Source organism: Myodes glareolus, chromosome 23, assembly GCF_982192425.1.
Source record: "Myodes glareolus chromosome 23, mMyoGla1.1, whole genome shotgun sequence".
NCBI classification, from domain to species: Eukaryota; Metazoa; Chordata; class Mammalia; order Rodentia; family Cricetidae; genus Myodes; species Myodes glareolus.
In genome coordinates this window covers 57,635,898-57,650,834 of record NC_142048.1, presented here as the reverse complement: position 1 = coordinate 57,650,834, position 14,937 = coordinate 57,635,898, and the positions used below count along the sequence as shown (strand labels likewise).

The 14,937-nt window shown below is 47.8% G+C and overlaps 1 long non-coding RNA gene across 7 annotated transcripts in view; it reads left to right on the top strand.

Annotated features, from left to right (window-relative positions):
• LOC125414410 (uncharacterized) overlaps window positions 1-14,621 on the top strand; it is a 29,730-nt gene extending 15,109 nt beyond the window's left edge. The window contains exons 3-6 of one of the 7 annotated variants that reach the window (XR_015736197.1): window positions 249-5,196; window positions 6,037-6,957; window positions 13,173-13,254; window positions 14,033-14,621. This is a non-coding gene — a long non-coding RNA (uncharacterized LOC125414410). Of the gene's footprint in view, window positions 1-27; window positions 6,958-10,488; window positions 10,739-13,172; window positions 13,255-14,032 lie in introns of those variants that run through there. The other 6 variants (XR_015736196.1, XR_015736199.1, XR_015736194.1 and 3 more) reach the window with 6 other exon arrangements.
• Window positions 14,622-14,937: the final 316 nt, after the last annotated feature.

The following is a 14,937-nucleotide window of genomic DNA, read 5'->3' as shown; positions in this document are numbered from 1 at the left end:
TACTCCATAAACCACGGCTGGGGCGAGGCAGGAGTGTCGGACCAGAGGATGTGTGTGTCTGGCCCTCCAGGTCCCCTCCCCTCTCCTTTTCATCCTCTCTCAGCACCCTGAAGAACCCTCCTCTCTTACCCCACTCCCCTTGGAGGCTGTCAGCATGGCTCTGCACTATTGACTCTGGTCTAAGCCCTGAGTCACGTGGAGTTCCAGCCCTGCATAAAGATACAATTAGGAAATATCTTTTGCTGCAGGTTGCTCACTCAACACCCCACACCAGTATCTGAAGCACCCCAGTATGGTCCTCCTGGTGAAGCACTCCAAACTGCCCCCTAATGGGTAGGTATTGGTTTTCACAAAATTTCTTCTTCTCAATAAATGCTAAGCTTGCTGCTGATCTGCTGTGTCAATCAATAAATTCTATTTCCGACAAGAATGGAAACCCAGATCAAAGGGGTCCGATCTCCCTAGTCAAGCTCCTGTACTACAGACTAGCGGGAGCTCTGCCTCTTTGTTTCCTAGTCGGGAGGTGGCACAGGAGGCTACCAGAGCTGCATGTGGCACAGGGTACATCACATCTACTAGAAGACTGATGACCAGGGCGCCTCGTGTTCAGGGAGGTGCAGCCTCCTCTCAACGGAAGAAAGGAGGAGCTGCATTACAACGGCAGTGACAGATGCCAGTCCTGGAAGTCAGCGTGTCCACGCTATGGACCCAGCAGGTGCTGGAAGGTGCAGGCTGGCACCGGGATTGAGGAGCACAACTGCTCTGTTCGCTCTGTATTTGTTAAACATAAACTACCCATAGGGATCTTGGCTAAGAGACCCAAGATCTGGCCTCTTCATGCAGAGTCATTATCTAAAGGACATGGAGGTGATTCTTGCCATACAGGTGGCTCTTCAGGCCACATTCTGAAGTGTTCTCTGGGAGCCCCACGTCACACGTGGCATCGGGGAAGCTCGGAACTCATGAAGCCCAACGCCGACCAGGTGGGAAGAGTTCCCCGTGGCTTGCTTTTCTACCTGCTGTAATTTGCTGAGCCAGAGGTGGAAGCTGAGCTGTGTGCTATCATTTCTGTGCCATGCACAGAGCCATGCATTGGGCATGGGAAGGCAATGCAGGTCCTCAGTGTCTGCCCTTAGGAAGCTGGCAGGGAAGCAGACACTATAGGAACAGCCACATGGGTCACTGGGGGTGTAGTAATATCCTCTCCCTCTTCCTACCCCGTGGAGACACAGAAGGAAGTCATCGGCCTGAGGACATGCTCAGCCCTCTGCTTCTTGAAGGTGTCTGGTGAGGTTCTAGGGTTCGGAATGTATTCTCCGTGTTGGAGGATGACTTCTATCGATGCCAACACAGCAGCAGCTGCAACCCCCAGGGGTGCCCAGAATCTAGCCCCCTCCAGATCCCCCAATGCTTTAATGGAGGGTGACCGTGTAAATGTGCTAGGTTGGCCCTGGGCAGGCTGCTCTCCCAGGGGGAGGCCTGTACACTCACTCCTGACTGTGAGTAGGCCCAGGAAGACCACTTTCCTTTAGTGGCCAAACCAGCCTTGGGCCGGTGTAATGTCACTCAGCACGGCTGTCTGGGCAGGTCGCCGGAAATGTGAAGCTCATGCTTGCAGGGAAGGCATCCCAGGAACCACTTCTCGAGCTGATCCAGACAACTGGGGTGCATATCAGCCTTCCTTGGCAGTTTGGCAGGATCTTTACCATAGCCTAAGCATTAGTGGCTGGAGGGGGCGCCTGTAACCACCTGGCCACCTCTCTGGAATGGCGATCAGAGGACAGAACAGGGTACAGTGTTTGTTCTGCCTCAGTCATGGGACATGCCAGAATATTTGATGAGGAGAAAAGTTGCTCTCCAGATATTGTAACTAAATTAATAGAACTAATAAACTAAATTAATTAGGATGAACTTTGCAATCCCAGAGGAACCTTCAGATAAAGGCATTAGGCACTGGCTACTGTTGGCCCTGGGGAAGGGGACTGGTTACTGTCTTCAGTCGCATGCCCAGAGTTGCAGTCGATCACACAGGTGGCCAATGTTAAAATGAACGGGTCCCAAAGCAAAGCAAAACGAAGGCACAAATGTGAGAAACAGTATAGGTAACCAGGTAAGAAAGGGTGTGGGGAGAGTTACCAGGTCACCCTCCCTATGCAAGTGTGTGACACTGTCCAAAAGCCCATGTAATAAAAATTGCAGTCGCAAAAGATGACAAACCAGCTCGTGTGTGCACAGTGGCACATGTGACCTTGCTGGAAGAACTGGACCTTTGCATCCAGCCATAGAGAGAAGATGGGGTTACTGCCATGTGCAAGCATGCCTTAGCCTCGTCGGGTCTCGGGAATGGCCATGCTATAAACAGATGGGCAAGAAGAAGAACAGAGTGGGGAGGGTGCACACTCTAGCACATACGGGACAATCAATAAGAATGAATGGGAGTGGCTTGTTTCCGTGACTTCCAAACACATTTTCTGAATCTGCCAAGTATTTTGGAGGCTATGCCCCCCCCCAAAAAGATGGAGCTCTATTTTTATTCAAAATGAGGTACTCAGCCATAAATGGGATTTAGCAACAAAACATTTGAGTTAAAAAAAGAAATTAATCTGAAGCAAATGTTATGAGGGTCAAGCTGGAGGTGGCTATTTTTGTCAAAATAAGAAAGGTTTATAGATTTTTTTTTTAATGTGGAAAATGCTGCTGAAAAGTTTGCTTGGCACCCTTTCAAAGGTTGTTATCTATTAATTAATTAATAATTATTGTTAAAAGGCCATTGTTTGCTTTGAAGTCAGTGTGGTGTGTGTGTGCCTCTCGGTTACCTCTAGGGACAAGTCAGACAGTCACACTTCACAGCAGACTCTCTGGAAGCATCGATTATTTTTTTTAAGCTCGGCAAAAACATTAGGAATATCCCTGCAGCTCCGAAACCTATACACATTTTGGGCGGGTACTGATGAGCACCAATTCCAACAGGAAGCAGGACATAGAAAACAGATAACAATGAGCTTTTGCAAAGTCACATCCCACTAAAGCATTGCCAGAGCAAGTGGGTTCCTGCAGGGAAATTGCTATCTCTTGTAGGCCATTTGGAGTAAATGGATTCAGACGAATAAAGGATGGGGCTTAAAATATTAGGACTAGTCCCTTCTTTCAACACCCTTCTATGTGGCAGACGCTCTAATAACAGGTTTTATATGAATGCATTGAAGGGCTACATTGGAGATGATGTCACTCACTCTTAGTTGCCGGGATCCTAACCCAAGCAGGAGTATGCCTTCCTACTCTTGCATTATGGTAGATGCAACTTTGCAAATATGTTGCATATAGGCAGCTTGTCACTTGAGAATGCAACGAGAAAAGCATGTATTTGACTGATTTGCACAGACAGTTGTGTCCCCAGACCGACCCTGAAATCTGGGATCAGATGGAACAGATTTCCTGAGGTGCAGCCAGCTGCCTGGCACAAACCTGCATAAAGTAAGTGACTTGAATGCATGGGGCAGGCTGCGCTTACGACTCCCTCAGCAAACTGCTCGATGCAGGCACAGCCCCGTATGGTTGGCTGTGCAGTGTTTATCACAGCAAGTAGATCCTTCTATCAGAGATGCTGAAACTCCTGCATAGATGCTAAATTATGTTAACAATTAAATTATACTTTCCCAGTGACATTGAAGGACAACGTAGATGGGCATTAGACTCCAATGGGAAATTTATTGTTGAATAATTGTGCTCACACCTAGACTCAATCATTGCTTATCTCGAAGGCTCCTCTGTGATAGCCATCTCTACAGTCTGGCAAATAATACAGTGTGTCTAGCAAAGGTAACTTAAAGCCACCATTTTGTTTTGTTTACCTCGGGCAAGCTTCTCCAAAAATACACTGCCACGCATGCATACACACACATGTGCTCATACACAATCATACACAAATGTTCCAGAGATAAGCATTGAGTATCTTCCTCAATTGTCCTCCACTTACTCTTTTTTAAAATTTATTTTTGAGATAGATTCTCTCGATAAGCCTAGAGCTCACTGAGCAGCTAGACTATGCAGCAGATAAGGCTCACAATCTTCCTGTCTGCACCTTCCAGACCTGGAATTACAGGTATGGAGCTCTGCACCCAGCTTATTTTATTTTATTACTTTAAAAAATACCAATCCAAATTCCCACTTCATCCCCTCCTCCCACTTGCCTCCCACTCCCTCCACACACCCCTCTCCAGTCTTAAGAGAGGGCAAGACACCCTGCCCTGTGGGAAGTCTAAGGCCCTCCTCACTACAACCATGTTGAGCAAGATATACATCCAAAGAGAATAGGATCCCCAAAAGCCAGTACATGCAGTAGAGACAAATCCCAGTGCCATTGTCAGTGGCCCCTCAGTCTGCCCCAACTGTCAACCACATTCAGAGGGACTAGTTTGATCCCATGCTCGTTCATTTCCAGTCCAGTTGGAGTTGGTGAGCTCCCATTAGATCAGGCACACTGTCTCAGTGGGTGAGCCCCTCATTGGCTTCCTTGCTCATACTCTCACTCCTTCCACTCTTCAACTGGACCTTGGGAGCTCAGTCCAGTGCTCCGATGTGGGTCTCTGCCTCTGTTCCCATCTGGGATTGGACGAAGGTTCTATGGCGATATTTAAGATAATCATCAGTGTGACTCCAGGGCAAGGCCAGTTCAGGCACCCTCTCTATTGCTTAGTGCACCCAGCTTTTTATGTGTGTCCTGGGTATCCGAACTCAGGTTCTCAGACTTGTGTGGCAACCACTTGTCCCACTGAGCTATTGTCTCAGCATTTCTTATCTTGTAAGGCCATCACAAAAGTCGTATCAAATCAGAACAGAAGGACTCTATCAACCAACATACTCTCCTCCCTAGGAAGTTGCCTGCTTGCACGTATTCAAATGGAGCTCTGCAAGTAACCGAATGAATACCTGCTCAGGAAGCAACCAACGGAGCAGGGTTATGTTCTTTGCATCTGATGATGTGTGTACTCGGTGAGGAGGACTTTGCTCAGTGTCAGTTCAGCGCGGAAGCTTGTTACAGGCTGTTCCAGCAGGGTCTGACCTGTGCTCCGCGTGCGGGAATTCGGGGATTGCAAGGATCATCAGAGTTCAGTAGGCTCACATTTCCCAACGCCATGACCTTGAGGGAATTACTGACCTGTTGCATTGTAGCTCATCTCTCCATCCGTTAAAATGGTAAGCTGATAATGTGTGTTTACGATGTCAGTTGTATAACTGGCACAGCACCAAATGAATGTCTTATGCTCGCATGCTGAGGTTTTTGGAGTTTGAGGGTGACTATTACACAGCACAGTCACAAGACAAGGGTCTTGATGCTCTGTGTGTGCACCTAGGCATGCATATAGCACATATGACATGTGATGGAGAATGAGGGAGGGCCCCCTGTGTGCACAAGTCTGCGGACTTGGATGTTAGCGACATGGTCCTAATGTGTTTGAAGGTTGAACACCGTCGTTCTCCTGTTTTGTTTCGGCATCCCACACCTGGAAACCTCTGTCCAGACGGGAGTGATGCTCTTGGCTTTAGAGGTCATCAGAGGGGACACGGGCACCAGCCAGCTACAGGGTCCCCATAAACTCTAGGGGACTCAAAGGAGGGGGAGAAGGGCTCAGTCCAGGGTCCCCTCTTTCCACAAACCCCAAGGCCCCAGAGCCTGATCTGTTTAGATCAAACTTTGAGAAAAAGATGGTGACTGTATTTCTTTATGGCAAGCGTGCCTCAAGGCCCGTGGGAAAGTGTGACAATTCATTGATATGTTTAAATTGAGTCTCGTGGGGATCAAATGAGACCTGTCAGAAAATTGGTTTTGTTTGGATATAAAGCAGTATTCTTGTTATTAAACACTTTAAGGTATTCCTCCACTTATCAGAATTCCTAATTTTTCTTTAAAGAAAAAAAAGGAAACGGAAATCACCCCAGTGACTCTAATAATTGGGTAGCAGGCAAACATAGTTATGGCTCAAGTTTTTAAAAGTATTAAGCACACTTGTCCACAAACATCTCTCTTACTGCCAGGACTCGGTCGCTTTAACACCACTCAAAGGCTCATAAATTACTTAAAAGTGCGCGTTCTGCACTTTTCCCCAGAAATCTGGGTGGACGGCCATGTAAATGGTGGGTAGCGCTGATGAATTACACCTTCCTTCCTGTCGCAAGACTGAGTTTCCTATTATTAAACGGTCATGTGCCAAGACTCTCCGTGGCCTGATGGGCAATTAAATCCCAAAGGACTTCAAAGGCCGGTCTTCACCACTTCCCCTTCTTTTCGATGCCTTCATAACAACGGTCTCGAATTCCTTGGGAAAGTTACAATGCAGTTCATTTGAAGTCAGCGTTGGATAATTATAAAATATTGTTCTGCAATTTCCTTGAAGAAAGGACCTTCATTTTGAGGAGCAGCTGTGGCAGTCACTGGAGAAGCGGGCGGTACAATGAGATGCAGCATCGGCTTTGCTAGCATTGTCGAGAAAGCAGCGACTCTGGCCGTAGGAGATATTTTAATTCAGCTCCATTGTTTCGAAGGTAGACTTGCATACCTCAGAGGGGAAAACTCCACCGTGAGTCCCGTGCCACAAGCCTAAAAGTCTTCTAATGCACATGACTGCGTAAACAAAGGGGACCAGGAGCAAAGGAGCCGCTCTGGGAAGTCAGTCACTCATAGTCTGGGAGCTGGGATTTTCCATTGCCCCCGATTGTTGCTCTGGCTGCAGTGCCCGCCCTGCCCTTTGGTCTCCTGGAGGGAAAAGTACCCAGATTTCCTCTTATGATCCAAACAAACCCATGGAGGAAGATCCCCAACTGCTGCTGTCCACCCTGCACTGAAGGCTCAGCGTGTCGGCTGCCCAGACCTGTGGTCGGTGGAGGGACTGTGTGGTACCAGAAAGAACATGGAAGAACATGATTTGCAAGTTGAAGCCTGGAAATTCCTCCTCCAAGGTAATCCATTTTTCTTTGCTTCTTTCTAAAATTTGTCTTAAAACGTGTGTCAGACACATATGGATATGGATGTGAAGAACGTGGAGATGCAAAAACCTTGGAAGCCTGAGTCACTTTGAGCTTGGCCCACACTGATTGGTCCTCTACACTGCAGTGCTGAGCCACCAGTGAAAGGTCAGTTAAGACCAACGTTCCAGGGATTTTTCCTCTTTCATTCAGCTATAGTTACAGATTGAGAGAAGGCTGCGGCCATGGTCTGGATAGATCTCCCGTTCTCTTTCCCCGGTTTCCCTTGTGCTACAGGACAACAGGAATGCCAGGAGAGTCACATGGCCTAGCTTCTGTTTGGCGCTCCTTTCAGCACTGTCACCCTCAGGATGCTCTCCCAAGTCCCGCCCCAGCCTGGTCAGTCTGTTGGCTGAGATGGGATGGAACAGGATGCTGTCAGGATCCTCCTGCCTCTGTCCCACGTGGGTGTGGTCATTTACCTTGTGCATCCATGAAGGAATCTTTTCTGTAGGCCACACAGACAGTGTTGTCCTCCTGGACGGTGAAGGGAGTCGTGGGGATACCGGGTGTCTTCTCCCTGAGATTCCCAGTGATGTGCAGGAAGAGGTGTTAAGGGAGAAGGAGAGATGCGGTGGATGACATCATTGTCGTTAGGCGCTCCCAGATGTGGGAGTCCATGTTCTAATCTAACAAAGATTAGAAGGCAGATAAGGAGGCAGATAAGGTCAGCATGATGTTAATTGGCCATTTCCTGTTGACATAATGCTGTCATAATTTAGAATGATGTTCTAGCCCAGCCAATCCCTGTTCTAATTAGAGCAACACTGAAGCCATGAACAGTCAGCCAGGATGTAGTTGGTGAACACCTGATGTGTCTTTGCAGCCATGTAGCTAGGCGACCATGCAGCTGTCTATGCAGCTATGCAGCAGACCTCAAAGCTGGACTATGAGACTTTGTAAGATTTTCTTTATTTTTACACTCATTCATTCATTCATTCGTAAATTCATTCATTGGGTGTGAAGGTCAGAGGACACTTGCACAAGTCAGTTCTCTCCTGACACTGTGTGGGTTCAGACAACAAACTCAGGTCATCAGGTTTGGTTGCAAGTGCCTTTGCTCACCGGACCATCTCGCTGGCCCTAGATTTTCTAGAATTTTAAAGATATTCCCATCAGACACTCAAGGATCTCAACAGTTGTTATCTCTCCACAAGATTTTCTTGTTTCTGATGGAAACAGGAATTCATCCAAGGAGGCATGTGGCTAGCCACAAATGCCAATCCTAGACTTCACTTTCTCTGTGCCCCTGGGGTAGAAGAGACACTCTGCCTTGCACAATTTACTCACTGATAATGCCAGGCTGTCTGTGCTCAGGTCAGTTGGGACATGAAGGGAAGAGTTTAGATGAGTACCCCGGAAGCATCCACGAAGTTCAGCGGGAAGAGGAAGAGCCACTGTGCGGTGGAGCAGTGCAGGCAGCATTCTGTAGAATCACCAGATCAGCAGTCACCATCACCTCCCGGGCAGAGCATGACCAGGCGAATGCTCTGCACTCTGCCTTTTCTGCCTTTTGAACACAGATGCATGCGATGCCACGCGCTTCTTCCTGCGACTTGGTTTCCCTGCTCACTGATGAATTGGAAACAGCTCTGGTGTCTAACCACCTAAGGGTATTTTTTACCCAGATTCTTGAGGCTTTAATTTAAATCCATTCTTTCCCCACATTGTCATCAGGGTTGTGTCCACTCCTGTTGACAAAGCCTACCACAGTTTATTCCAGATGGTTCCAGAGTTGGGTTTTTAAGAGAATCCTGGATAAATGTCATGTTAAAAAATTACCTCTCTGATGTTGGTAATAATATTAAAAATTTGGCATGGTGCCTAGATCACATGACAATATTTGTGATAACTCTTTGGGATATTTTGGATTCTAAACACTCCCCCCCCCTCCACACACACACACTGTGCTAAATCAATAGGGAAATATTAATCTCCAGGAAGTCAGAAAGGGAAGTCACCAAGGGGGTGAGCCATGGGGTCAGAGGGGATGGGCCATAGGGTCACGGGGGGGGGGGGGGGATGGGCCTCTGATTACAGCAAAACCTTCTCCTGGAAGTTATTACTGAACAAACAACAGAGACAAGCCCTCGACCTCCCATGGCTTTCGGTTTTCAAAGGTCCCACTTGCCCCTTGTTGAGGCTAGCTTTAATGGCTGTTTCATCAACATTAGAAACAATGTTTCAAACTTTTCTTTCAAATTTATATGTGTTCATTAGCTTTGCAAGACATCAGAACTTTGACCATATTTCTTTTTCAAAATGTTATTTGTTCATTTGTTCATTTATTCATGTGTGTGTGTGTGTGTGTGTGTGTGTGTGTGTACACATGCAAGAGTGAAGGTACACAAACACAGAGATGTATGTGTGTGGACACACACACACACACAGAGAGAGAGAGAGAGAGAGAGAGAGAGAGAGAGAGAGAGAGAGAGAGACCCTACAGCATTGACATGGAGGCCACAGGACATCTTTTGGGAGGTCTCCTTCTCCTGTGGACTCTAGGACATGTTATTGGGCTTGTGGGCACGAGCCATCTCACCAACCCTTAACCAAAATTCTATGTACCAACTTTCAAAGTCAGTGGCAAAAATATGCTATGCTATAGTCAAACATTTTTTAAAGCCATATTTATAATTTCCTCCCTCAAATTATGGAGTAGTTTTGACATTATGGAGCATATATAGATTCAAAGGTTTACAAATGAGGTGATTCTGTTGCCTGACTTCCCCTAAAGACTAACCATTTAGCCCAGAAAGATGATGAACTTGAGGGAGGAGGGGTCAAGACTGCCAACGGGTGAAGGGTAGCCATGGGGATACACTGTGTCTTCCTCCCTGCGCAGAGCCAGCTGCCTCCTATATTTGTTTCCCCCATGGACTGACTGAGGATAAGCACCAGGCTGCCTTCGCTACATCTGGGCCCTCCTGGCTCATGGCTTCCGCCTGTCTGTCAAGATTATCCATGTAGTGGCATTGGAAGTGTAGGAGGAGATAAGCAGCTACTCTATGGGTTTCCTGGAAGGACTCAGGGGTGGAGAGAACAAGAAAGTGAAAGCCAGAGTTAATCTCATGGGCTGAGAGCCTGGCAGGAGCCAGGAGTGACAACCAAAAGGGAGAGAAAGAGGTTCCCAGCAGAGTTTTCCTGTATCTACTGCCCCTTGAGCAGAGTTCCACAGGAGGGAACCCAGCTTCCCGCATCTACTGCCCCCTAAGCAGAGTTCCACAGGAGGGAACCCAACTTGCCGCATCTACTGCCCCCTGAGCAGAGTTCCACAGAAGGGAACACAGCTTCCCGCATCTACTGCCCCCTAAGCAGAGCTCCACAGGGGGGGAATCCCAGTTTCCCATCTATTGTCCCCTGAGCAGAGTTCCACAGTAGGAACCCAGTTTCCCTGTATCTGCTGCCCCCTCAGCAGCGTCAGCCTTCCTAAGACACACTCACCTTTGCCATCTGTCCCTCTAGCCTTACCACTGCTGGGACAGGAAACTCACAGGCTGTCCCTTCTGCCTGAAAACACCAACCCCTCGTAGACACTCACCCAGTTCACAATCCAGGCAGTCGTCACCATCCCACGGGAGTGTAGTTGTGCCTCCATCTGTGAAGCATGTCCCTGTCCGCAGACTGCTGTGTAAGCAGCGGAACCAGGAAGACAGAAATCTGTGTGACAGGACCTTGTGTTCCAGCACCATTCCCAGGAGACTCCTGGCTAAAGGTAAGCCTTTAGTGGCCCACTGCTCTGAAGTACTCTTGGGCAATGTGATGGGTCTGTAGCCATCTCAAAACCTCTCCCCATGTGCCCCACTGGAGTACTTACATTTTGCACATATAAATTAATACATTTATTTAAAAATATAGTTTAGAATCAAGGAGTTCAGATCCCCAAGGAGCCACATAAAAGCCATACTTGGTAGCATGCATCTGTAATCCCAGCGCTCCAGGGTAAGACGGAAGGTAGAGATGCGAGAAGCCATAGGGAGCTGCGGGTCCATTAAGCAAGAGACCCTGCTTCAGACAAAGTAGAAGACAGGGACTAAAACCCTTCCATATACATGTAGCACGTGTCCACCCGTGTTCTCTCCTCCCTTCCCCTGCCTCTCTCACGCACATCACACACATCACACACACACACACACACACACACGCACACACACACACAAAGATTCTGTTTTATGTTGTGCTGCTGGAGAGATTGCTCAATGGTTAAGAGCACTTGCTGCTCTTCTAGAGGACTGGAGGTGGTTTCCAAGACCTAGGATGGTTCACAACCACCCATAACTCTAACTCCAGGGGATCCAATGTCCTGCAGAGAAATCTCAGTGGGCTACCCTCTCCTCGACAGTCCATGCGCCTTCCCTTAAAGACTTGTCCTATCTTCTGGTGCCAACACCCACCTTGTTCTCAGGAGTACCAAACCACTTTATTCAAGATCTGAGCCATCCCTGCCCAGCTTCCTTCTCCACAGTCACGATGGTGGAGATGGCTCCAGCCCCAAAGAGGAACAGGCAGGAATCTTCTGGTCTCTTGCATCAAAGGCTCCCACACTCTGGAGAGTCAAGGATGGGGGAAAAACTTGATGAGGGTGGCTTCCTCCCAGAAAAAAAGCAATTGCTCTTTGCCTAGGAAAAGACACCAATTCAGAGAAACGCAGCGCAGGAACACCCCTATTCCTACTTCCGCCCAGTTAAGCCCATCACTCGCTTTTATCCCATTTGGGGTCTCAATGTAGTGTAAATTCTAAAATAGTTCAAACTGACTTGCGGCCAGCTTTCTTTCCTGCTGTTAGACATTTTCAACCATAGCTGTCCCTAACGACTAGGACAGTCTATATTTTATATTTTGTAGACTGTATATTTTATAGAAAGTCTATAAAAAGTATTTTTTCCTTTTTATTTTGTATGCATATGTACAAACATATTTTAGTGAAGTCATGAGATCACAGTAGAAACCAATTGACTGGATTAACTCTAGTTTAGAAAAATTAATATATCAGCCTTTAGTAGGTCATAAGATTTTAAGACATGTGGCAGGAGATAAAAACTCCTATTACTATTAAATTTCTATTAGGTGTACCCCATGGCTTCAAGGGTATAATAGATTGTATGCAAGTCAGTCTGTGAAAGTCAGTTCCTTCTGATACTCAAAGGACACCCATATCAATAACTCAAAGGTGCAGGAAGCTTTTTCAAAAATATGTCTATGAGGAAAAGAGTTGTTCAAGAGAATACAGGAAAGCTGGCTATTCCGGAATGAGATCCCAAAGTGGGAAGGCACTGTTCTGAGTGCCAGCTGTTTCCTGTGAGGCAGGAACAAAGGTTGTGGGGGTGGAGTTCCCAGTGCCCCCGCTCCTCAGAACAAACCACAAGGGTGTGTTCCTCACCAATGCCTCTGTTGTTGTTTTGGGGGTTTTGAGACAGGGTTTTATACAGCCGAGGCAGGCCTCCAACTCAGTAGATGGGCAAAGAGGACTTTGAGCTCCTGATGCCCTTGTTGGCATGTCTCCAGTGCTGGGGTCACAGGTGCACCCCCGTTTCTTCCCCAAATGCCCCCAAATTATGGTGTGGAAGACTCCATCTCTTTCCTCAAGAATTAAGGGTTTCAGGGAAGGCACATGCCAGTCACATCATGTATGCCCTTCTGGAGCAGGACATATAGTAAGGGGGTGTGCTCACAGAAGCTGAGCTGGGGAAGTGAGCAGAGGCCCCAGCTGGGAGAGAGGAGGGTACTCTCTGGAGAGTCAAGGAAGTGACAGCATCCCCAGCATCCCCGAGGCTTATGGTCCCCTGCCCAACCTTTGCTAACATCGCTGTTCCCGCAGAGGGAGAACTCACAGAGTTAACAGAACAGCTCAGCTCCGGCCAACCCACCTTGGGCCCCCAGCTTGCAGGTCTGCTTTGGACCTTTCTGTCAGGTGTCCAGCTCTTCAACAACTGACTAGTTTTCTTTGCTTGTTTATTTGTTTTTGTTTTGTTTTTTCATCTTCCACTTTATTATCAGCAGAGTTCATCCTGACATAGGGCAGCGACATTGAAATTCCAGCCACCCAACAGTGTAACTTGAGACATACTGCTGGCCAGAAAGAGAGAGAGAGAGAGGCCCGTGGAGCCTGCCTGGCATGGCTCCAACCCCCACCTTCTCTTGTGCTGCAGGTCTGCTTTCTGAATGTCACTGGAACCAGAGCAACCCGAAGAGTCTCTGCATGGGGAGCCTTTGGAGTTAAATTTCACATTGGTAATATCAAGCGTCACATGTGGGGTTGGAGAGCTGTCTCAGAAGTTAAGAAATTGACCCCAGTTTGATTCTCAGTACCCAAGTTGGGAAGATCATGACCCCCCTATAAGTCTAGTTCTAGGAGTATTTAACTCTACTTTTGGGCTTCTGTAGGCACTTGGACTCAATTCATATATGTTCACATGCATGCCTGTGCATATGTGTGCACGTGTACTCACACACACAATTAAATAAAACAATAAAGTCTTAAAAAGAGTGTACACACACATGCACCCGACCACCACCAGAAAGTCCCCATTCTTTGTGGTCACAAGACTAATCTAAGTATTTGAAATCATAATATCTATGTTGTGGTGTTGCCCTATGATTTCCTGATGCCTAGAGCAGCCATGTGGGTCAGCCCTCAGTAGACCATGGCTTGAAGGAGCTGTCAGTCATAACTGTCCACGGGCAGCTGTGCCCGAGGCATCCACCCTGTCACGGGATGCACGACATTGATCTCTCAATAGAAAACTAAGAGAAACAGCCAGCAGCAAATGGTCCCTAGAGGTACAAAGATGGATCACAGTGATGGGGTGGGGTGGCACCACACTAGGATCCCAGGCTGGAAACCCAGTGTGACCTCTCATATCTGCCATTGTCCAAGGAGAGGGCGGTCAGTTCTCCGATGTCACTGTTCTGTGGGTTGTGGATAACATCACAGAGGTCCCTGCACATGTGCCCTTTGTTCCTCTGAGCAGGGACCAAGGAAAGCAACTGAACTTTCTCTGCCTTTCAGACCTGAAGAAAGTTCGTGTTGCTTTTGCCAGACATCTCGCCATGTGGATCTGCCATCTTCTCACCTGAAGGGACGAGGGGCCTACTGATGTGCCACAGTGACCTTGAAGGTGACAAGAACATCGCCCATTCCTGGAATCTCGTGACAGCTGCTTCTAGCACAGAGTGAAGCTGTCCACCTGATCCATCCCCCAGATGGCAGGAAGCTTATGGAAACATCAGAGAACACCAGTAAACACGTAAACACTCCCACCCACGTGCTCCTGTTTTAACAAAGGGAGAAGACTGCCCTATGCCTGGCCAGACCTGCCCCGTGTTGCTCCTTGCACGCTGTGTAGAAGCAGCCTTTCTCCCCTGCATTCCTCACCTTTGCCCCTCTTCTGATACGCTCACTAATAAACCCAGCAGGGTATTTCCTAGCGAGGAATGGTACTAGCCTGCAGCCACACATTTTAGGATTACGATCTCTGGTCACTCCCTCTCTGTGATCACGTGTGTGACCCACTACAGACAATCACCTTCACCTGTCTACCTGCTCTGGTTGAGATCCATCAGAAAGTAAATGCCTTTGGGGGTCTTGGTTGCGTGTATTTCTGCTGTGACTTTCTGTTCCTTAGAAGAGGCCCTCGGGAAAGATGCTATTCCTCAATTCAAGAGACTTAGGGAAGCGATCCTTAAGTCTGTCTGTATTTCATTTCAAGCTGGCGTTTTCCTCAGTTGCTCCACCTCTGGAGAAGGGGATTCTTGGGCAAGTCTTATTTCAGACTTAGTGTTCTGCTCAGAAACTCAGCAACCCCCCACACACCGTCGGCACAGCAGGGCCAAGGGGTAGTGTTGTGTGGTTACATGCGATGTGTTTTGCAAGTTGTAATAATGAAAACCAAGGCAGTCTTCACAAAAGGCTGT